This window comes from Acinonyx jubatus, chromosome D3 (genome assembly GCF_027475565.1).
Source record: "Acinonyx jubatus isolate Ajub_Pintada_27869175 chromosome D3, VMU_Ajub_asm_v1.0, whole genome shotgun sequence".
NCBI classification, from domain to species: domain Eukaryota; kingdom Metazoa; phylum Chordata; class Mammalia; order Carnivora; family Felidae; genus Acinonyx; species Acinonyx jubatus.
This window is the reverse complement of record NC_069392.1, coordinates 48,179,343-48,204,275: the sequence shown is the minus strand read 5'-3', so window position 1 is coordinate 48,204,275 and position 24,933 is coordinate 48,179,343. Positions and strand designations below refer to the sequence as shown.

General features: G+C 37.9%; 1 long non-coding RNA gene across 1 annotated transcript in view; it reads left to right on the top strand.

The window, feature by feature from the left end:
* The first annotated feature begins 3,784 nt into the window (after positions 1 to 3,784).
* Positions 3,785 to 24,933, top strand: part of LOC128312461 (uncharacterized) — a 37,486-nt gene continuing 16,337 nt past the window's right edge. Inside the window, exon 1 of the long non-coding RNA XR_008291826.1 lies at positions 3,785 to 6,625. This is a non-coding gene — a long non-coding RNA (uncharacterized LOC128312461). The remainder of the gene's footprint in view (positions 6,626 to 24,933) is intronic.

Below are 24,933 nucleotides of genomic sequence, written 5' to 3'. Positions count from 1 at the left end.
CTCTTCTTTATCCATTCATCCATTGATGGACATTCAGGCTCTTTCCATACTTTGGTTATTGTTGATAGTGCTGCTATAAACATGGGGGTGCATGTGTCCCTTCGAAACACACCCGTATCCCTTGGTAAATGCCTAGTATTGCCATTGCTGGGTCATAGGGTAGTTCTCTTTTTAGTTTTTTGGGAAACCTCCATACTGTTTTCTAGAGTGGCTGCACCATATTGCATTCCCACCAACAATGCAAAAGAGCTCCTCTTTCTCCACATCCTCTCCAACATCTGTTGTTGCCTGAGTTGTTAATGTTAGCCATTCTGACAGGTGTAAGGTCGTATCTCATTGTGGTTTTGATTTGTATTTCCCTGATGATGAGTGATGTTGAGCATTTTTTCATGTGTCGGTTGGCCATCTGGATGTCTTCTTTGGAGAAGTGTCTATTCATGTTTTTCGCCAATTTCTTCACTGGATTATTTGTTTTTTGGGTGTTGAGTTTGATAAGTTCTTTACAGATTTTGAATACTAACCCTTTATCTGATTTGTCATTTGTAAATATATTCTCCCATTCTGTCGGTTGCCTTTTAGTTTTGCTGATTGTTTCCTTCACTGTGCAGAAGCTTTTTATTTTGATGAGGTCCCAGTAGTTCATTTTTGCTTTTGTTTCCCTTGCCTCCGGAGACGTGTTGAGTAAGAAGTTTCTGTGGCCAAGATCAAAGAGGTTTTTTCCTGCTTTCTCCTCAAGGATTTTGATGGCTTCCTGTGTTACATTGAGGTCTTTCATCCATTTGGAGTTTATTTTTGTGTATGGTGTAAGAAAGTGGTCCAGGTTCATTCTCCTGCATGTCACTGTCCAGGTTTCCCAGCACCACTTGCTGAAGAGACTGTCTTTATTCCATTGGATAGTCTTTCCTGCTTTGTCAAAGATTAGTTGGCCATACGTTTGTGGGTCCATTTCCGGGTTCTCTATTGTGTTCCATTGATCTGTATGTTTTTGTGCCAATACCACACTGTCTTGATGATTACAGCTTGGTAGTATAGCTTGAAGTTTGGGATTGTGATGCCTCCTGCTTTGGTTTTCCTTTTCAAGATTGCTTTGGCTATTTGGGGTCTTTTCTGGTTCCATACAAATTTTAGGATTATTTGTTCTAGCTCTGTGAGGAATGCTGGTGTTACTTTGATAGGGATTGCATTGAGTATGTAGATTGCTTTGGGTAGTATTGACATTTTAACAATATTTGTTCTTCCTATCCAGGAGCATGGAATCTTTTTCCATTTTTTGGTATCTTCTTCAATTTCTCTCATAACCTTTCTATAGTTTACAGTGTATAGATTTTCCACCCCTTTGATTAGATTTATTCCTAGGTATTTTATGTTTTTTTGTGCAACTATAAATGGGATTGATTCCTTGATTTCTGTTTCTGTCGCTTTGTTGTTGGTGTATAGGAATGCAACCGATTTCTGTGCATTGATTTTATATCCTGAAACTTTGCTGAATTCATGAATCAATTCTAGCAGTTTTTTGGTGGAATCGTTTGGGTTTTCCATATAGAGTATCATGTCATCTGCGAAGAGTGAAAGTTTGACCTCCTCCTGGCTGATTTGGATGCCTTTTATTTCCTTGTGTTGTCTGATTGCAGGGGCTAACACTTCCAAAACTATGTTGAATAACAGTGGCAAGAGTGGACATCCCTGTCTTGTTCCTGACCTTAGGGGGAAACCTCTCAGTTTTTCCCCATTGAGGATGATATTAGCATTGGGTCATTCATATATGGCTTTTATGATCTCGAGGTATGCTCCTTCTATTCCTACTTTCTTGAGGGTTTTTATCAAAACAGGATGCTGTATTTTGTCAAATGCTTTCTCTGCATCTATTGAGAGGATCATATGGTTCTTGTCCTTTCTTTTATTGATGTGATGGATCACATTAATTGTTTTGTGGATAATGAACCAGCCCTGCATCCCAGGTATAAATCCCACTTGGTCGTGGTGAATAATTTTTTTAGTGTATTGTTGGATCCGGTTGGCTAATATCTTGTTGAGGATTTTTGCATCCATGTTAATCAGGGAAATTGGTCTATAGTTCTTCTTTTAATGAGGTCTCTGTCTGGTTTTGGAATCAAGGTAATACTGGCTTCATAGAAAGAGTTTGGAAGTTTTCCTTCCATTTCTATTTTTTGGAACACCTTCAAGAGAATAGGTGTTAACTCTTCCTTAAATGTTTGGTAGAATTCCCCTCAAAAGCCATCTGGCCCTGGACTCTTGGTTTTTGGCAGATTTTTGATTACTAATTCTATTTTCTTACTAGTTATGGGTCTGCTCAAATTTTCTATTTCTTCCTGTTTCAGTTTTGGTAATGTATATGTTTCTAGGAATTTGTCCGTTTCTTCCAGATGGCCCATTTTATTGCCATATAATTGCTCATAATATTCTCTTATTATTGTTTTTATTTCTGTTGTGTTGGTTGTGATCTCTCCTCTTTCATTCTTGATTTTATTTATTTGGGTCCTTTCCTTTTTCTTCTCGATCAAACTGGCTAGTGGTTTATCAAATTTATTGATTCTTTCAAAGAACCAGCTTCTGGTTTCATTGATCTGTTCTACTATTTATTTTTGGTTTCGATAGCATTAATTTCTGCTCTAATCTTTATTATTTCCTGTCTTCTTCTGGTTTTGGGTTTTATTTGCTGTTCTTGTTCCAGATCTTTAAGGCATAAGGTTAGGTTATGTATCTGAGATCTTTCTTCCTTCTTTAGGAAGGCCTGGATTGCTATATACTTTCCTTTTATGACTGCCTTTGCTGCATCCCAGAGGTTTTGGGTTGTGGTGTTATCATTTTCAATGATTTCCATATACTTTTTAATTTCCTCTTTAACTGTTTGGTTAGCCCATTCATTCTTTAGTAGGATGTTCTTCAGTCTCCAAGTGTTTGTTACCTTTCCAAATTTTTTCTTGTGGTTGATTTCGAGTTTCATAGCCTTGTGGTCTGAAAATATGCATGGTATGATTTCTATCTTTTTGTACTTACTTAGGGCTGATTTGTGTCCCAGTATATGGTCTATTCTGGAGAACGTTCCATGTGCACTGGAGAAGAATGTATATTCTTCTGCTTTAGGATGCAATGTTCTGAATATATCTGTTAAGTCCATCTGGTCCAGTGTGTCATTCAAAGCCATTGTTTCCTTGTTGATTTTTTTGATTAGATGATCTGTCCATTGCTGTGAGTGGGGTGTTGAAGTCTCCTACTATTATGGTATTGCTATTGATGATTTTCTTTATGTTTGTGATTAATTGATTTTATATTTGGGTTCTCCCACATTTGGCACATAAATGTTTACAATTGTTAGGTCTTCTTGGTGGATAGACCCCTTGATTATGATATAATGCCCTTCTGCATCTCTTGATACAGTCTTTATTTTAAAGTCTAGATTGTCTGATATAAGTATGGTTACTCCGGCTTTCTTTTGTTGACCATTAGCATGACAGATGGTTCTCCATCCCCTTATTTTCAATCTGTAGGTGTCTTTAGGTCTAAAGTGGGTCTCTTGTAAACAGCATATAGATGGATCTTGTTTTCTTATCCAATCTGTTACCTAATGTCTTTTGATTGGAGCATTGAGTCCATTGACATTTAGAGTGAGTACTGAAAGATATGAATTTATTGCCATTATGATGCTTGTAGAGATGGAGTTTAAAGGTGGTATTCTCTGGTTGTTTCTAGTCTTTTCTTGCTTTTGGTATATATATACATATGTATATTTTTCCATCTTTTCTCCCTTCAGAGAGTCCCTCTTAAAATTTCTTGCAGGGCTGGTTTAGTGGTCACAAACTCCTTTAATTTTTGTGTGTCTGGGAAACTTTTTCTCTCTCCTTCTATTTTGAATGACAGCCTTGCTGGATAAAGAATTCTTTTTTTAAAATGTTTTTATTTATTTTTGAAGGAGAGAGAGACAGAGCATGAGCAGGGGAGGAGCAGAGAGACAGGGAAACATAGAATTTGAAGCAGGCTCCAGGCTCTAAGTTGTCAGCACAGAGTCCAATGTGGGGCTCAAACTCACGAACCATAAAATCATGACCTGAGGCAAAGTCGGACACTTAACCAACTGAGCCACCCAGGTGCCCCACTGGATAAAGAAATCTTGGCTGCATATTTTTCTGATTCAGCACACTGAAAATATCCTGCCACTTCTTTCTGGCCTGCCAAGTTTCTGTGGATAGGTCTGCTGTAAACCTGATCTGTCTTCCCTTATAGGTTAGGGACTTTTTTCCCCTTGCTGCTTTCATGATTCTCTCCTTGTCTGAGTATTTTGTGAATTTGACTATGATATGCCTTGTTGATTGTCGGGTTTTGTTGACTCTAATGGGAGTGTTCTGTGCTTCCTGGATTTTGATGTCTGTGTCTTTCCCCAGGTTAGGAAAGTTTTCCGCTATGATTTGCTCACATAACCCTTCCACCCCTATTCCCTACCCTCTTCCTCTTCTGGGACCCCTATGATTCTGATGTTGTTCCTTTTTAATGAATCACTGATTTCTCTAATTCTTAAATCGTGCTCTTTTGCCTTAATCTCCCTCTGTTTTTCTGCTTTGTTATTCTCTATAAGTTTGTCCTCTGTATTGCTGATTCTCTGTTCTGCCTCATCCATCCTTGCCACTGCTGCATCCATCCGTGATTGCAGCTGTTATAGCATTTTTTTTATTTCATTCTGGCTGTTTTTTACTTCTTTTATCTCTGCAGAAAGGGATTGTAAACTATTTTCAACTCCAGCTAGTATTCTTATTATTGTGATTCTAAATTCTGGTTCAGACATCTTTCTTGTATCTGTGTTGGTTAAATCCCTGGCTGTCGTTTCTTTGTGCTCTTTCTTTTGGGGTGAATTCCTTCGTTTTGTCATTTTGAAAGGAGAAAAGGAATTGATGAGGTAGAAAAGTTGAAATAAAAAAATTAAAATTAAAAAAATATTAAAATTAGAAATTAAACACACACACACACACAAATATCGAATAGATGATGCTAGATCCTAGGTGTGTTTTGGTCTGGGTGTTGAAAGTGTTTTGACACATTAGAGAAAAAAAAAGGTGGGGAGAGGAAAAAAAAGGAAATCATTTGAGAATTTGAAAAAATGAATACACTGAGGTAGACTAAAATGAGATGAAAGGGGTAAAATAGAATTTGAAAAAATATACACAAAAGTAAAGAATATAGTAGAAAAAATTAAAGAAAAATATTTTTAATAAAATTTAAAAATAAATATGAATTTTTTCACTTTCTGTAATTAAGAAAAAAGAAAATAAATGAAAGAGAAAAAAGATTAAAAAAAGGAAAAAAGAAAAGAAAAGAAAAAAAGAATTCATTTGAAAATTTGAAAAAGGAATACACTGTGTATACTAAAATAAAATGATGGAAGTAAAATAGAATTGGAAATATTTACATAAAAACAAAAAATATAGTAATACAAATTAAACAAAAATATTTTTAATAGAAATTGAAAGTAAAAATGAAGTTTTTCTCTTTCTGCATTTACAAAAAAGAAAAGAAATGAAAAAAAAGAAAAAAAAGGAAATTGTTTGAAAACTTGAAAAGGTGAGTACACTGAAGTAGACTAAAATAAAATGGTGGAAGTAAAGTAGAATTTTTAAAAATTTACACAAAAGTAAAAATATAGTAATAAAAATTAAAGAAAGATATTTTTAATAAAAATTGAAAATAGAAATGAATTTTTTCTCTTTCTGTATTCAAAAAAAAGAAAAGAATTGTAAAAGAGAAAAATGAAAAGTAAAAAAGAAAATTGAATAGATGAACCTGCTAACAGATTGAAGTAGGACTGAAATTGCTTCGTTTTCCCCTAGAAGTCAGACTACGTAGCTCTTTATAGTCCATAAATTAAGATAGCGGTGAGACTTGTGTTCTTGAAGAGCGAAGTTGGCCCAGTTAGGCGGGGTTTAGTGTAACAGCTCCGCTCTCCACTAGATGGCGCTGCTAGCCTACTGCGGTGCTTGCAGGTGTGTATGCGCATGCGCGGGAGTGGTGAAAATGGCGTCAGCCCTCTACCCAGTCTGTTCTCCCGGATCAGCAATCGCGCACCCGTCATCGGTCTTCGGCTTTTGTCCACTCACAGCTTTTTCACTCTCCGTGACCAGGCCCCAGGCAGTACCTCTCTCCCGAGTTTTGTCTCAGATGCGGCTGTTTTCCCCAGCCCCTCACTTCTGAAGGACTGCGGCTTTGACCCTTTCCGCTCCGCTGCGGGAGGGTCTCACCGAGCAACGGCCGAATGAGCAATGGCTGAATGTTGGCTGCACCCAGGAACGCCCTCTGGACCCTGCTGCTGCTGGTGCCCTGAGACTGCAGCCAGGTGCAAGCCTACTCCAGAAAGAGTTTGCGAGACAGTGTAGCAGCAGCGCCTCAGGGATTATGGAAAATCACAACACACGTCTGACACCAGGCTTCACCCTCAACGACCTGGTTCCAGCACCAGTGATTGTGGCCATTTTCTGGGGTCTGCTGGGACCAGGTGGCTTCAACAGTCTCTACCAAATGTCCTTCCAGCAGTGGGACTGCTTTTCCCCGTGTGGCCCGAGAACCTCCCGACTCCCACTCTGTTCCTGGGGATTTGCCCTTCCCACCAGAGCACCGCCAGGTATGGAGCTGCAGAGCTGCAGCCTTTGAGCTCCCCTTGTTTATGGTCTTAATGGAATTTAAACCCTCTCCTTTCTCCTTTCTCCCTTTTTAGTTTAGTCCCTGCGGCTGTTTCCAATTTTCCACTTTCTCTCCAGTTGCTTTTGGGGAGAGGTGCTTTTCCCGTATGCTCCCCCTCTCTCTGCCTGCGAAAAGGGTTCCCTACCTTTCACAGCTTCTTGCTCCCCAAGTTCAGCTCTCCGTGCCGCATACCTGCTGAATCTGTGGATTGTTGTGTAGGTTATTGTGTAGATTTTTGTGTTAATCCTCCAATCAGTTTTCTAGGTGTGTAGGATGGTTTAGTGTTGGTCTGGCTGTATTTCATGTACACAAGACACACAAAAAGCTTCCATGCTGTCCCTCCATCTTGGCTCCTTGGTCAAAATTGGAACTTAAATATGAATAGTCTAAAATGTGGAATTTTTAGAAGGAAAGAAACTGGGATTTCTTTGGTATTTTCCTGGGTTGTTGCGGAAGGGACCACGAGCTGTCTGGGTGATGCCTGAGGGTAACGAAGAAGGGAACATGCCATCGGGTTGGTGGAATGAATCACATATCATTCATTGTTAAGAACTACCTATGGTAGGTAGACTAATGGTCCCCCGAAGATGTCAACATCTTACTCCCCAAAACCTATGAATATGTTACGTTGTATGGCACAGGGTAATTAAGGTTGCAGAAGATATCAAGTTGCTAATCAACCGACTCAATGATGGGGAGATTACGTAGAATTCTCCTATGTTACCTGGGAAAGTCAACCAGCATCGCGGGATCTTGGAAAGTGGAAGATAGAGCAGGAGAGACAGAGAACAAGAAGGAGAACCAGAGAGAAAGCAGCATGAGGAGAACTTGGCCCAATGTTACTGGTTTTGCAGGCAGAAAAGAGAGCTACAAACCAAGGGATGTGTGCACCCTCCAGAAGCAGGGAAGGGCATGGAAACAAATTCTCCCTAGAGCTTCCAGAAGGAAGGAAGCCTGCCAACACCTTGACTTTAGCCCAGTATGACCAGTTTGGAATTCTGATGTACAAAACTGTCAACAGTCAATTGATATCATGTTAAGCCATTACATTTGTGATAATTGATAAGGCAATTATAGTGTAATAGAAACATAATATACTACCCAAGGCTTATCACCTTTGTGGTAAGGACCGAAGTACTAGAGAGTGAGCAGAAATGCTCAATGTTCTTAAGGCCTCAGCCTTGCACTGCACCCTGTTCCTTCTGCACATTAGGTCTTGTGGAGGGAGCTTCAAAGTCATAAAGGAAAAGGTGTGGATTCAGGGAGGGGTGAAGTCTTGGGCACAGTAACGCAATTTCCTATAGAGGACATCTTACTGCAGTAACACGAATCCATAAGTAACTCTTATAAAAGGAGATCAACCATTGAGTGCTCCACATATTGAATTAGAATTCAGGCATTCCTTATTATTCAGCCATAAAAAGAAGGAAATCCTGTCATTTGCAACAACATGGATTGACTTTCAGAGCATTATGCTAAGAGAAGTAAATCAGACAGAGAAAGTCAAGTACTATATGATCTCACTTATAAGTGGAATCTCAAGGAGTTAAGCTTGCAGAAACAGAGTAGACTGATGGTTGCCAGGTACAGAGGGGTTGGGGAAATGGGGAGATGTTGGTCAAGGGTATAGATGTCCAGCTGTAACATGAATAAGCTCTGGGCATCTACTATACAGCATGGTGACTATAGTTGTGAATATTATATACTTGAAAGTTGCTAAGAGAGTAAATCTTAAATGTACACGCATACACAAAAAATGATAACTGTGTAAGGTGATGGATGTGTTAACTAACCTTATAGTAATTGTCTCACAATATATATGTGGATCAAATCATCATGTTAGTATGTATTATATTAAAAATGCTGTATATTACTATATTATATTATTACATATTTTATAATATTATATATACACATATAATGCCTGAATTTTTTTACTTATGTTTCCGCTTGATTGAGATATAATTGCATATATTTAATGTATATAAATATATGCTATCATATATAATATATACATTAATATAATATATACATATAATATATAATTGTGATGTATATAATATATGTATGTGCAGTTTATACAATGTATTATATATAATATCTATTGCATATATGTAATGTAATGCAATTATATCTCAATCAAGTGGAAACATAAGTAAAAAAAAAAAGCACTCAGGCATTCCATTCTTTACAATGAGGTACAATTTTAAACACATCATATTGGCCAATCATGAAAGTTGGATAATTTTACATGCTACGTGGGAAGTATGCAAATGAATAGCCTAGGGCCGTATAAACTGGTACTGCCATTGTTAGGAGAATGAAACATAAAATGTGACAGGTGTATTATGGAATACTGGGCAGCATCAAAAGCAGTGAGTTAAATCTGCATACAGAAACATGGATAGATTACAGAAACATATGTTGGCTGGGGAAGAGAGGGAAGGAATAGGAGATCCCATAGCACAATACCAGCTATGCAAAATTAAATGCCCACCCAGGACTGTGTAGTTTTGAAGCATCTGTAATTATCTAAATAAGTATGTAGCAGATGGATTTGAAGAGATATGTAGTAGATACACTTAGAGGTGCTTATAGGCAGTAGGAAATGGGATTGAGAAAATTAGACAATAGGGAAAATCATCAGATTTTTTTAAATGTTTATTTTTGAGAGAGAGAGAGAGAGAGAGAGAGCATGAGCAGGGGAGGGGCAGAGAGACAGAGAGGGGGACAGAGGATCTGAAGCAGGCTTCAGCAGATAGCCCAATATGGAGCTTGAACTCATGAGCCATGAGATCATGACCTGAGCTGAAGTCAGACGCTTAACCTACTGAGCCACCCGGGTGCCCCAAAATCATCAGATTTTTTTTTAAAAGACATTCTGATAGATGATGACAATAGTGATTCATGAACTAAGGAGTATTGGATAAATAAAATTTTGCACACCTGATCCTTAGGGAGCGAGGAAGGGAGAGAACATAAGGAGGAATAGAGACTTCAGGGAGAGGTAGAGGAGGTGATTGGTGGCCATTAGGTAAAAATTTCATAAAGCAGCAGAATTTCTCTATCTTTAACATTGTTTTATGTTTAGCAGGAGAAATGAGTTTTTTAGCCTCTCAACATGATACTAGTTTTATAGCTTAGGTCAATAGATAGGTATAGATATGTGTATACAATTATATATAGCCACTTTATTTAAAATATAATGTATTTTATTGTATATTATTATAAGTATACATTATATATGTATGAGAGAGAAAGTCATCTCAATGAAATTTCTCTATAGCTATTTCATTTCTCTCCTTAACTGTTCTTAATAAGCAAGTTTTCTAAGAGCTATTTGGCTTTTAGGGTTAATTTTTAAAGATGCATTTCAAGGTTTCCCTTTTAAAAATACATCTCCCTTGGGGTGCCTGGGTGGCTCAGTTGGTTAAGCATCCGACGTCAGCTCAGATCATGATCTCATGGCTTGTGAGTTTGAGCCTGCATCGGGCTCTGTGCTGACAGCTCAGAGCCTGGATCCTCTTTGGATTCTGTGTCTCCCTGTTTCTCTGTCCCTCCCCGGCTTGTGCTCTGTCTCTCTGTCTCTCTGTCTCTCTGTCTCTCTCAAAAATAAATAAGCCTTTTTAAAAAATGCATCTTCCTTGTGAATAAATGCTGCAAAATGTGGCAGCTGAAGTGACAGTTACCTTGGGTGTGTCTTCAGTCATGGAAAATTTTCTCTGCAAGATGGAAATTGCTTCCATCTTTCAAAGTGAAGCAATGGAGAGAAGGCTGAACCAGCCTGTTAAGACATGGGCCGGGGAGGGGAGGGTGGGGAGATCTAGTCTGTCAATGAGGGAGACACGATGTGAGCTGCAGGCTGCAGCCACCAGGACGGATGCCATGCCCCCGTGTCAGCCACAGAAGGGAGCCATGCCTCCTGCTGCTGCTTGCTGACCACCCCCTTGTTTTGCGGTCCCATTGTCATGTGTACGTTTCGGCTCTACTGCATTAGAACTCATTTCTTCTGGCACTGTAGCTCTCCATACATGACTGCTCTTGCCAGAGATAGACGATTTGATGAGACTGAGGGTGATGCTGGACACATAGTAATTTTGTGATTATCACATGCATTAGTAATGAATGAACAAGCGAATGAATGTCCACTCCATCCCTCTCTCCCTCTCTGTATGTACACACACACACACACACACACACACACACACACCCTACCCCTACATTTCTCCCTAGAGACCTATTCAGCCATCTCTCTCACTGCCATCAACTCTGTTTCTGCTAGAGTCCTTGCTCATTCTGCTGCCTCCTCATTCTTGCACAGCTATCACTCCTGTGGGTCTCAACCAGGCTCTCTGCAGCTTGCCCGAGACCAAGACTCAGAAGCCTCACTGTTTAGGGAAATTGTAGGGAAGGATAGAATCTGATAGGAAACAAAACCAGGGGTTCTTTTCTCATCTAACACCCTCCTCCCCCCACCTTCCAGCTCATGGACAGCCTCTGGCTCAGTTGGCAGGGCAGGACCAGGAGTGAGTGAGGTGCCTGCCTGCCTGGCCCTCGCCTCCCTATCCACCTTGTGTTTTCCTGTGGCCAGTCTGCTCAGCAGTGCTCAGGGGAAACACAAATCCATTCCGACCGAAAGTGCAGAGGACTCCCTCTGATTGTCTTTCATTGTAAAAGGAAAAAGGATTGCTGAAAGAGGTAACCGTGCTGATGATAGGATTTCCAGCTTTAGTGGAGAAGGCATTTTAAGAAGTCAAGACCATCCCCGAGGGTGAGAAAACAGAGGTACCCACGTACCACCTCTGCTTTAACCCATTTCAAATGTGAAGCAGGGTTAGCACTTTGTCTTAGTCCACTCAGGCTGCTGTAGAAGAAATACCATAGACTGGTGGCTTATAAACAACAGAAATGTACTTCTCACAGTTCAGGGGGCTGGAAAGTCCAAACTTGGGGCGCTGACAGATTTGGTGTCCAGTGAAGGCCCACTTCCTGGTTCAAAGGCAGCCATCTTTGTGCTGTGTCTTCATGTGGTAGAAGGGATAAGCTCTCTGGGTCTCATTTATAAGGGCAATAATCCCATTCATGAGGGGTCCATCGTCACCATCTGTTCACCCCCTAAAAGCCTCATCTTTCAGTACTATCACGTTACTTTTCAATGTAAGATCTTGAGGGGTCACACATTTTCAGTTGATAGCACGCCTCTTCTCATTTACCATAAACAATCCCTTCACTAGGTGCTCCTAAACAATCTGCAAAAGGTGGAGGCAGGTTTTCACATTACCCAGTGGGCAATGTTTACTTCAAAAGTCCACATCTGACATCTGTTCTCGATCCTCCACAAATACACCTCGGTCCCTTCTGTAAATCTCCAGACTTGCACACCTTCACCCCTCTGCCCTGACAACAAAAATTTCCAAATACCCCGGATTCATGCAGAAGACAATGAGGGCTTTCTGTTACACATAAAATAGGCCAAACTGTGAGCTAAGAACTAGAAATTTGGGCTTCTTTGTATATGTAAAACACTTGATTGTATATGTGTTTGTGTTTACATGTCATATCAAGAGAGACTCTTCATGGATATTTACCAGTTCCAATGGTTTGCCCAGATTGTTTCCCAGAATGGAAAAAAAAAAAAAAAAAAAAGCAATTGCAACCAGCCTTATTTTTTTTTAATTAAAAAAATTGTTTTTAACTATATGTAAAAAAGCTCTAGGTGGCTCTGATTCTTTAATCATGACAATATTAAAATATGCAATCTGTACAGCAATAAGGTTCTTGCCAGTGAAAAGGTTAAATTGTAAGCAGCTGAATTGTAAGGCTGACTTCAAGCTTAGCTCAGAGTGGAGAATTTATTACATAGTCATGATCTCATTTAGTATGCAGGGTAAATAGCCTCATTAAGAATATAATGTGAAGGAGAACCACAACTTTTCCAACAGGGTCAGAGAGATCAACTAAGGAAGAAGGGGAGCCCAGGCAATGGAAATAAGCTTCTGACATGCTATATTCTTGTCCTGTTTGCTGCCTATAAACTTAGTCAATTTAAGAAGAATGGCATCAGTCACAGAAGGAGAAAAGGCCCTATTAGAAGGTTGAAACCCAAAAAAGCCCTCCGGAGTTTTTTCCAGAGGTCATGTGTACAAAATCCAGTAATAGACAGGCAGTTGAGCAAGTCAGAGAGCAAAAAGTGAGAAAGTGTAGCAAAAGGGAACAGTCTCTTCAATTAACAGCAACATTTCTTTAACCTTGAGCTGGCCCTCAGCACAGCTGGGAAACAAGGGAAGTTTGTTTTCATAATCCACACTTTTATTTCTCTCTCTGGCAGGAAATCTCTTCTTTACTCATGGCAAAACTAACTTCTCTTCTAAACGCCCCAAATCCAAACTTTCAGTACAGAAATCTCTATGAAACTCTTCTGATGCTCTCGAGGCCCACTGGAGCATGATCTTGACATTTCCATCCTACCAGAAGGTTGTCTGCTGCCTCTAGACAGTCATGCCCTATCTTTTCTGGCTCTCTTTCTAGCTCCTCCTACAATTCACTTGGCCCTTCTCTCCCCACAGCTTTGCACATTTTGTTTGATCAGGTAACATTACACAGCCAGACAGGCTGGCTTCTTTGTTTAAAAAAAAAAAATTTTAATGTTTATTTATTTTTGAGAGAGAGAGAAAGAGTGAGTGGGAGAGGGGCAGAGAGAGAGGGAGACACAGAATCTGAAACAGGCTCCAGGCTCTGAGCTGTCAGCACAGAGCCCGACGGGGGGCTAGAACTGAGAACTGTGAGATAATGACCTAGGCCGAACTTAGACGCTTAACCAACTGAGCCACCCAGCCCAGAGAGGCTGACTTCTGCACATGGACTGAAGGGAGAGGCCCAAGGGACCACAGCCCACAGGCCATCAGTCCTTCCCTTCCAAGTCAAAAATGAATTCGAGCAGTGGTCTTCTGAAGGCAACTCTCCCTGTGGCTTTCTCTCACAAAAGAATGACTTTAATAGATATTTCAAAGCAAGTAGGTTCCATTTTGGTAAGACAGCAAAAAGACAATTATTTTTGGCATCAAATGAAAACCAGAGACAGAAAAACAGTCCTTCCAGGCTGGGAACTATCTTTCTAATGCATGGAGGAGACACAGCTTTAAAGTTCCTAAGATAACAGTAAATATTAAAGATACCAATGCCTTCCCCACGCTCATACATTGGGGAAATGATCTCATTTTCTCTCAGAAAAGAAGCATCTAATGATTTAGGAGGTAAATCTCTAATGTGCCAATACTGTGAAATGATATTATTAACTTACTGGACAATCATATAATACTGGTATTTAAAGATGCTGGGGAAACTTTTGGGGACTAATTTTGATCAACTATACAACTCTGCCAATTTTAAAAAGAAGAAGGTAAAAATGATCTCCCATTTACGTACCATTAGCCACTGTAATCGGGAAAGAATGAATTTAGGGAGCTCACGGATTGTAGAGTTACTGCTTTGCGGGTAGACAGGGGAAACATAAAAATGTCGCCGCTGAGTAAAAACGAGCAAGGGTTTCATTCCAACTCCTCTGTGGCGCTTATCTTCATAATTGTAGTGTCCTGATTTTTAAAAGAGAGTAAACTACAGGGTCTTAAGATATAATTCAATTTGCCACTTTGGGGCATTTAGATATTTTATACTATGGCGTTTGGCCATGCATTCCTGGCTTATGATAAGCAAGATGTGTAATATTCACAGAAATAAAAATGAAGCAAGTAGATCTTTGTTCTTTTTTTCCTAATGTTTACTTATTTTGAGAGACAGAGTGCAAGGGGGAGGAGGAGCAGAGAGAGAGGGAGACACATAATCCAAAGCAGGCTCCAGGCTCCAAGCTGCCAGCACAGAGCCCCATGCTGGGCTCGAACTCACCAACCCGTAAGATCATGGTCTGAGCCAAAGTCGAACACTTAACCAACTGAGCCAGGCGCCCTGAAGCAAGTAGACCTTTAAGGGGCAACTGTTAGTCATTTTGGAGTCTACCAGTGAAGAAAACCATTGTCTGGCTTTCATTGTAAGCTTGTGGCTGGCAGATAATCCCTGCCTTACTCTGTAGGGAGGAAAAAAGAAAACAATCAGAAGAGGAAGAATATGGTAACAATAAGGAAAAATAGAAAGGCTACTTTCTAAATAGGGAACTAAACAATTTGAACTACGAAGATCATGTCAGTGGCTAATGTATCTTTTTCTACTGTAGCAAATTTAACAGTCTGGAGGAAGGTAGACAGAACCTCTATGCCACATCTTCCTTCCCCAGCCACCACCCTATCAGTATTTGGACCAGGTAGAAACATGGCAGACTATAGCATCCTGTTACATACAGGTGATGTATTTTGAAGGAACCCAAAAGGTGCCCATTCCTTTGCCAAACGCATGATGACTTCATTCTGTTTCTCCTCATGCATCAAAAGGCACAGAAACTAAAAGGCAGAAAGTAGAAGAAAACAGGAAGTCACCCATTTATTCCTGAGAAGTGTATTTTGAATGTGTAAAATCCCACAGTCAGTGCTAGAAATGATAGGATTTTTGGTAGCAGTGAATGTCAGAGGTTGTAAATGTTTGTGGGCTTCATTAGCTCAGATTACCGGAAAAATCATCCCCAGGATGATTTAGGAAATTTAGGAAATTTAGGAGATTTAGGAAATTTAGGAAATTTAGGAAAGGAGATTTAGGAGATTTAGAAAAACCCACCTCAATTCAGGTGGAGCTCTGCTATGTGAAAACCTTTCAGGCACTCATGAAAATCCCTCTTGACCAGCCTCTCTTCCCTGATCTCATTTCATCTCCATTTCTGACATGAAGCCCCTAAATATTTTCAGATCATTTTCTCCTGTCCAATTACAGTTAACACTCCAGGCAGGAACAAGAGCCTTTGGCTCACTGGATTTACTACAACTAGTAGAATATCATGCTCTTCTTTTAACACAGTTTTGCTAGACTCTCAAAATCCTGAGAGTGATTATGATTACTATAATTTTTCCACCTGGCTTAAAGTGAACTGGATGCTTGGGACAAGCATAAAAGCAAAATTTTAATTATAAACTGTGTTAATTTGGGTACCAACCTTTCTAAATTCCCTGTTCTGTAAAATGGAGAGAATAGTAAGACTTTTATGCAGCATTATGGTAAAAATTAAATGAGATGAAACAGTACACCACTTGATAAAGAGTAAAATCTTAATAAAGTAGCAATTACTAAAATAAAATAGACTATGAAACAATAATTTGAAACCATACACAAATATTATTTTGAACTATTATTTATATTATTATACACATATATTAGTCAAAGGAATATTCAAAGGACAATATATAGCCTTGTACATATTTCAGTATTAATAGTAAGCAATATAGAATGAAAATAAATGAAGTAAACATTAAACTAAAAAAGTTAGAACAAGAAAACTATAGTAAGCATAAAAGTTCAATAGAAAAGTAGATAGAAACCATTGAAGAGAAAACAGAAAAATTATAAAATGATTGCAGTTTCCATTTTAATACTTTAAGACTTTCAAGTTTCATCAATCAGTTCAGAAAATCTAAGTGTATATCAAAATATAAAAGGTCACATAAGTAGAATCTGACGAAATTAAAGCAATTATGAGAGACTAGAATATTTAGCATTAAATTATAACATATCATTGATACAAATGATTCTCTAGAAAGATGTAGAATCCCAAAGCTGATACAAGAAGCGGAAAATGTGACTAATCCAAAAACTATCTCAAATCTATATAGTTCTCTCAATATTTATGATGGCAATTTTTTTCTGCAAAGGGTCAAATAAAAAATATATTGGCTTTGTTGTCTATATTGCATAGACATATAGTCTGTGTTGCAACTACTTACAAAAACATGTTGGGGGCCAAAGTTGGCCTGCTGGCCACAGTTTGCAAACTCTCAATCTAGTGCAAATGACTAGCATCTCTCTCCTGGATTATGTCTGTAGCCTTCCAACTAATTCACTTGCATTTACTCTGCAAACCAGCCACCCCACCCTATCTGTCCTTCACACTTCAGAAAGGCAAATCTAATTAAGTAACAAAGCCCCTGATTTGCCTTTAATATTTTAAAATATACTTGCACATAAGATAAAAGCAGAAGTTCATAAGGCAGTCCACAAGGCCCTGAATTGTCTGTCCCTACCTGCTCCAGACATGGGCTTCCATTCAGTCCCTTCTACCACCCTGTTTCCTTCCACTACAGGACTTTTTTTTTTTAATGTTTTGTTTGTTTGTTTGTTTGTTTTTTGAGAGAGAGAGAGAGAGAGAGAGAATGTGAATGGGGGAGGGGCAGAGAAAGAGGGGGACACAGAATCTGAAGCAGGCTCTAGGCTCTGAGCTGTTAGCACAGAGCCCGACATGGGGCTCGAACCCACAGACCATGAGATCATGACCTGAGCCGATGTCGGACGCTCAACTGACTGAGCAACCCAGACACCTACCACTACAGGACTTTTGAATGTGCTTGTGTCTTGGCCTGGATGCCCCTACTCCTCTTGTCCCTAATTAAGGTCTCATCACTCATATCCCAGCTCACATTTCACTTTCTCAGCTAATCATTCTCTGATTTACCTGCCTATTACAAAACCCCTGGCTATTCCTACCTAGCACTACATTGTGTGAGCTGCAATTTTATCCCCATTTGTTGTAACTGAATCATTGTGCATCTCTCCCCTAGGCTATACACCCTTGGAGACAGAAGACATTGCTGGTCTGTTTAAAATTTTGTCCTGAGTGCCTAGCATCTTGTCTGGTATATAAGAGGTGCTCAATAATTATTTCCTGAATGAGCTAACAAACTAAAGAATGAATAAACAAATAAATGAATCAGGGAACAAATTTCAGCTCCTCAAATAAATACATTCATAAAAGAGTCCTAGGCCAATGATTAAGTGATTTTTCTCAACTTTTTTAGTTCTCAGCCTTTTACAAAAGGAAGTCTACCCAATGTGTTATAAAACTAACATCAACTTTTATTTAAACACAACAAGAAAAAGAAGAGTAGAGGATTGACTTTTCATAATATACTTTCTTGACTTGCTTGGCTCATTCATGAGGACGTTCCATGATTCCAGGTAATTCCATGAAACTCCAGGTAATTTCAATGTGCACCCAGGGCTGAGACCCATTCATCCAGGCAGCCTCACCTAGGGCAGGATGGGAGGAAGTGAACAGTTTAGGAGACCTGTGGTCACTGATAATCAGATTTAGATATTTCCAATTAAGCCAACCTCTAGCCATGTATATTTTTATTATGAAACACTGTATTTATAAGCGACACTGAGATTACAAGATTAGGATGTATTTTTACCTCTCCAATTACTTTGAGAACCAGGACATGCTGATCCGAGAATAGCTAGACAGAACAATAGAACAAAAGAGCCCTGAACTCTATGCTGGCCTATATAAGAGTGTATTTTAAGATAAAAGTGAGTTAACAAATCAGTGGTAAAATAAATGATTATTCAGTAAGCAGTGCTGGAAAATTGTTTAGTCATTCAAAAAAGGTAAAGATTTCTATCCCATATAGTAATCCAAGTAAATTCTAGTTAAATGTAAAAGATGAAACTAAAAAACAACTTGAAGTTGGTAAATATTTAATTTATATCATGTACACACTTCCTAAAACATTAGAGTACCGACAGACATAGCAAATAAAAATATCAGTAGCTTGTCTGCATTAAAAACATCCATGTATATATATATAAACATCTATATGTATATATGTCTATGTGTGTACATGCACATTTTAAATTAAAAGACAAAAAGGGAGACAAGTATTTTTTGTAAATATAGCCAGGTTAATTTCTTTAATATTTAAAGAGATCTTAAAATCTGTTTTTAAAATGATTAAAACTTAGGGAAAATAGGAGAAGAGCACCGTTACATATGAATGAAAGAAGAAATTTAAATGTTGCTGGCCCACATTAACAGCATATGTCCAATCTCACTAATGTAATAAAAATTGGCGATTTAACGAATAATGAGAGATCATTTTTCAGGTCTAAAACTGGCCTATTTTTGCTTTCCTTAATGATAACTCTCAGTGCTAATGAGGGCAAAGTGCAGTGTTTACTTTTGTTTATGGTTGATGCTGGCCCAAATTGATAAACCTTAAAGAAAGCAAATTAGGACCAAAAGCTTTTAGAAATTACAATTTTGGCCCACTAATTCCCCTTCTAGGAATTTATTCTGTATAATTACCAAGTTATTTGTGATAGTGAAACACTGGAACGACCTAAATGATAATAATGTGAGAATGGTTAAGTAAAATAATGTGTTCCTTATGACTATAGTATTCATGTAGTAATATTATTTATTATATTATTTAATATGTTATATTTAATACATTATTAATTTAGCTCCATGCTAGTGAAGTGTACTTCAAGGTCATGAGAAAATGTCCATGACTGAACCAGGGTATACAATGCATGAACTAATAGGGATACACAAACTCTGTGTGCATGCATGTGTGTGAGAAAGAGAGAGAGAGAGAGAGAGAGAGAAAGACTAACATGTCAACAGCAGATCTCTCTAGATCAAAAAAAATAAAATTTATTTTCACTTTATTCTTCACTGTTGTCTTCTTTTTCCAAATTTCATTACAAAGTCATGCTTTTCAATCAGAAGAAAAAAATGAATTCTAAGTTAAAGTAATATATAACTTTCCAAATACGTTCTCAGATAACAGTTGCCTTTCTTCTTTTTACTTCTTTCTCTACTGGTGTGAATCAGTCCATAAAAGAAAGGAAGTAACCAAACTGCCGAATTCAGATAATGATCTACTTTTGATGTTTGTATCACAGCCCTTTTTCTTTCTTTAACATTGAGTTTATGCTTTGCAGTCATGTTTGGAAAAGTGATTCTATCATGAATCATGCATGTGGGATACTAATCTGTAGCAGACAATAATATTTAATCATTATCATTTCAGATTTAATTGACAAAATGTCACAGCTCCACAAAATACACATTTTGCTTAAGATAGAAAAGCAAGCCAGGGCTACCGGGAAGAAGCAGCACATTGAGTAGGTAAATGTTCCAGTGACACTTAAGGATCCCTTCTGAGAGAGGAAAGCTAACTCAGTCTTAGGTTTCTTCCACACTCATTCCAATGTAGAGTCCAAATACTCAGCTTACTTCAAAATAAAGCCAACATCCTGGGAATCCTAAAATCTCATGTTTTGTGAAAAACTAAGTTCTTTTTTTCTTTGAAAGTTTATTTTAAGAGAGAGAGAGAGAGAGAGAGTAGGTGAGCAGAGGAGGAGCAGACAGAGACAATCCCAAGCAGGCTCCACACTGTCAGGGCACGGCCCTCTGTGGGGCTCGAATTCAAGACCCGTAAGATGCTGACCTGAGCCGAAACCAAGAGTCAATGCTCAACCAACGGAGCCACCCAGGTGCCCCTTGTGAAAAACTATAAATTCTCATATGGGCTTTAAAATGTCTTCAGAGGTGAGGATGAAGTTGTGTCACTTACCTGAAGTCTTTCTATATTTGGAAATCTCTAATATACACTCTCTCTGTAGCATTGTATTGGCTTTCAAATTTGTTCACTGTTTGCGGATTTGATTTTGTCTTAAATGTCAAATGAGGAGCAGGACCTCTTCTTAGCTCCTATCTCCATAGTTAGAAGACATGTAAAATCACAGATGCCTTATAGACATCTGGCAATGCTCTGATCTTGCTTGGCAGAGCAGATTCATTTCTTGATGTCTATTAGCCCTTTACAGAATAATTCAGCTTTTGAGGGCAAAGCCATGCTAAGGGGAAAGGAACACTCTAACTTTGGAGCTGTCCTTTCATTCCAGACCAGGCAGAGACACAGGGACCCCATTCTGAAAAAGGATATGACACTGTAACTACCTTTACTCTGCAAGAGGCTCTTACCTCAGTAAAGATCACTTTCCTCCAGAAAGAGAGCCAACTGAAGACCACAGTTGATGTGAGTCCTTGATAATGAGAATGTTTCCCTGAAAGCACTTATTCTGGAAGATGAATAAAAGCAACAATGATCAACATTTGTTGAACATTTACTCTAGGTTAGACAATGTTTGAGCAATAATTTATAGATAATAACTCATTCAATCATTGCAAGAACCCTAAAGTTTTGTGATGCTCTTAGTAAAATAATGGCAGAGAATCTCAGGCATGGACAAAGACAGCAATGATAAAGCTGGAATTTACTTAATCCTGAAAATTAATTGTATTTCTGTATAGTAGGAAAAAACAATTGAAAATAATACCATTTTAGGGGCACCTGCAGTCGGTTAAGCGTCTGACTTCGGCTCAGGTCATGATCTCACGGCTTGTGGGTTTGAGCCCCACGTCAGTCAGGCTCTGTGCTCACACTCAGAGAAAAATTAAAGACCTGAGTAAATAGAGGTTCATGGATTGAAATGCTCCATATTTTTAAGATGTCCACTTAAAATATTGATCTATGGATGGAAATTTATTATTGTATCAGCAAGCCGTTACATAGAAATTAAAATTATGATCCTAAAATTTACATCAAAATATAAAAGACTTAGGATAGCCAAAACAAAAGGCCCAAATTGGAGAACAAACACTTGTGGATTTCAAGGGTTAGTACAAACCTACAGTAATTATGACAGTGTTGTACTGGTTTAAGGATAGACAAATAGATCAATTAAACCAAATAGAGATTTCAGATATACATTCAATTAATGTATTGTATTACATGTACACATATGTATTACACATATACATTCAATTAATTTCCTACAAGGCACTAAGGTAAGTCAGTGGACAAAGATGGAATCTGGAGGTGAGGCCTGGTCTTCCAGCTGCACCTATGATTAGGGCGGGACTCACTATGTCAGCATTTCAAGTGGAGGAGCTGGTGCCTGGGTTTAGCTTGAGTTAGAACCCAGGTCTTCTCGAAGCCACAGCTTATGTTTTTTACCTCTATGGTCTATCGCATCCTAAGGTTGTCTTGCAGTGTTGGGATATTATTGAATTAAAATAACCTGGACTAGAAACAAGTAATTTTTGTTTTAGATTTTACTTACTACAAATAGTTAATAACTGCTATAATTACTTATCACAAAACCAAAACCATCATAGAATCATGAAACAATCCCTGAAACACTGGGATGTGACACTGATCAATACCCTCTACAAGTGATCAAATATATGCACAGATATATGGATGAATGTGCATATGAATGAATGAATTAAATACCAAGAATGCCTGCATTCTTGGTATTTAATTTCATACCACATACACTTCATGCTGTGGACAGGGTCTCAAATGTACAATTTTGCACTAAGAGACATGCACAAACTAGAGTTTTGATACTTGTTCTTTGTTGGTTTAATTTTACAGTGTTTATTGGAAGAATAATAAAGAATTATAACATCTGTAAACAATTACATATTTATAAAAATCAAAATATGTACACAGATGCCAATTTTGTCCTTTGTATGAAACTAACTTCCCCATCAATACTAGGTAACGCGTTAGCAATCTGGAGCATTATGATCTTTGGTAGGTGACATATTGAGTATGAGTGTTGTTTGCTATCACTCCTTTTGTTAGTATGTTGGTTTTAAATTAAAATCTTTATTTTGAGATATTTGTAGATTGTTACACAGTTGTAAGAGATAATACAAAGAGATCCCACGTACCCTTTATTTAATTCCTTATAATAAGATCATCTTGCTACAGTGTAATGCAATATCACAACCAGGATATCAATATTAATATAGTCACGATACAACATTTTTCCATCACCACAAGGATCCGTTTTATACACATCCCCTTACCCTGTCTGTCCTACCTCAGTCTTCTCCCAAACTCTAGGCAAACACTGAGCAGTTCTCCATTTTTATAATTTTGTCACTTCGAGAATGTTATATACATGGAATCATACACTATCTAAACTTTTGAGGTTTCCCTTTTTTTCACTTCACATAATTTTCTGGAGATTTATCCAGGTTGTCAAGGTGTCCATTTTATTGATGAGTCATATTCTACGGTATGGAGGTACCACAGTTAGTTTAACCATAAGCAGCCATTAAAGGACCCCTAGGTTTTTCAGTTTTGATGATTGTGAATAATTCTGCTGTGAACATTAGTGTTGAGGTTTTGTGAAAACATAACCTTCATTTCTCTGTGATAAATTCCCAAGTGTGCAATTGCTGGGTTGTATAATAAGCACGTTATTTTTGTAAGAAACCTTCATGCTCTTTTTCAGAATATCCATACCGTTTCACATTCCCACTAGTAATGTATGACTGATCCAGTTTTTTTCTCATCCTTAGCAGTTTCTGGTGTTATCACAGTCAGTTGTTCTGATAGGTATGTAATGAAACCTCATATCCTCCCAAAGACTTGTAGTCAAAGTAGCTTGCAGTTCCCTAATGGATGATAGTGTTGAACATCTTTTCAAGTATACCTGAAGTATATCCTCTTCAGGGTAATGTCCCTTCAGGTCTTTTGCCCATTTTCTCATTGGATGGTCAGGGGTTTCACTGCTCAATTTTGAGAGTTATTTATATATTCTAGATCTTATTCCTTTCTCAGATATATGGGTTTCAAATATTTTTCTTTCAACCTATAACTCATGTTCTCATTCACTTCACGGAGTCTTTTGCACAAGCAAAATTTCAATTCTGATGAGGTCTAATTCATCATTTTTTCTTTTAAGGATTGTGCTTTTGGCATCAAGTGTGAGAACTCGTTGCCTTGTCCTAGCTCCTGAAGTTTTCTCCCATTTTTTCCCACAATACTTTTATAGTTTTGCATTTTACACTTAATTCAGTAATCTGTGATTCAGTTCAAGTTAATTTTTGCCTATGACTGTCCAAGTGCTCCAGCATCATTAGTTGAAAAAGCTGTCTTTACTCCATTGAATTGCTTTTGCATCTCGGTCAAAAACCAATTAGGGAAATTCTTGTGGGGTCTATTTCTTGGTTCTCTATGCTGTTCCATTGATTTATGTACCTATTCACTAATATCACACTGTCTTGATTATATAGTCTTGAAATCAATTAGATTGAGTCCTCCTACTTTATTTGTGTTACTCAAATTTGTTTCCATTCTTCTAAACTCTCTGCTTTCCCTATAGATTTTAGAATAAACCTGTCTATGCCTAAACAAAATGTTCCTAGGATTTTTGTAGGAATTGCGTTCAACCTACAGATCAATTGGGGTTAACTGACATCTTTATAATACTGAGTCTTCCAATCCATGAACACAGTATATCTTTCCATTTATTTAGATCTTTGATTTTTTCCATCAGCATCTTGTTTCTAGGGCACAGAAACTGTACGTGTTTTGTTAGATGTATGCTTATGTGTTTCATTTTCTTTGGAGCAATTATAAATGGTATTGTGTGTTGAATTCCAGGTTCTACGTGTTCCTGTTAGTATATAGAAATGTGATTGCTTTATTTTCATGTGTTTGTCTCCTGTGACCTTTTTTGAGCTAGTTTATTAGTTCTAAGAGGTTTTTTTTTTTTTAAATAGATTATTTGGGGTTTTTTCATGACAATCATGACATTTTCAAATAGGGACAGTTGTATTTCTTTCCTTCCAATCTAGATGGTTTTATATCTTTTTTTTTTTTTGGCCTATTATTCTAAGATTCCTAGTACTTTCATGAATAATGTGATGAGAGTGAACACCTTTGCTTTGTTCCCAACTTCAGAAGGAAATTATTCAGCCTTTTGCCATTGACTATAATGTTAGCTGTAGGTTTTTAGTAATGTTTTTATCAAGTTGAGGACTGTCTCCTCTATTCTTAGTTTCCAGAGAATTTTTTTTATACCATGAAAGCCTGTTGAATTTTGTCCAATGCTTTTCTATGTCAATTGATATGACTTTTTTCCTTTAACCTGTTAATATGATGGATTATATTAACTGATTTTCACATATCAAACTAGCTCTGCGATGACCCCCACTTAGTCATCTATACGATGACTTTTTTTTATATCACTGAATTCTGTGTTTGAAGCCTTTAGTTTTCTTTTTTCTTTGTTTATTTGCTTATAATACTGCTTTATCTGGTTTTGATATCAGGTTAATACTAGCTTAATACAAGTAGTTCTCTTCTTCTACTTCCTGGAAAAGATATTGTCAAATTTGTGTTAATTCTTTCAATGTTTGATAGAATCCTTTAGTGAAACAATCTGAGCCTAAAGATTTCTTTTTTGGGAGTTTTAAAATAACAAACTCAATTTCCTTAATAGTAG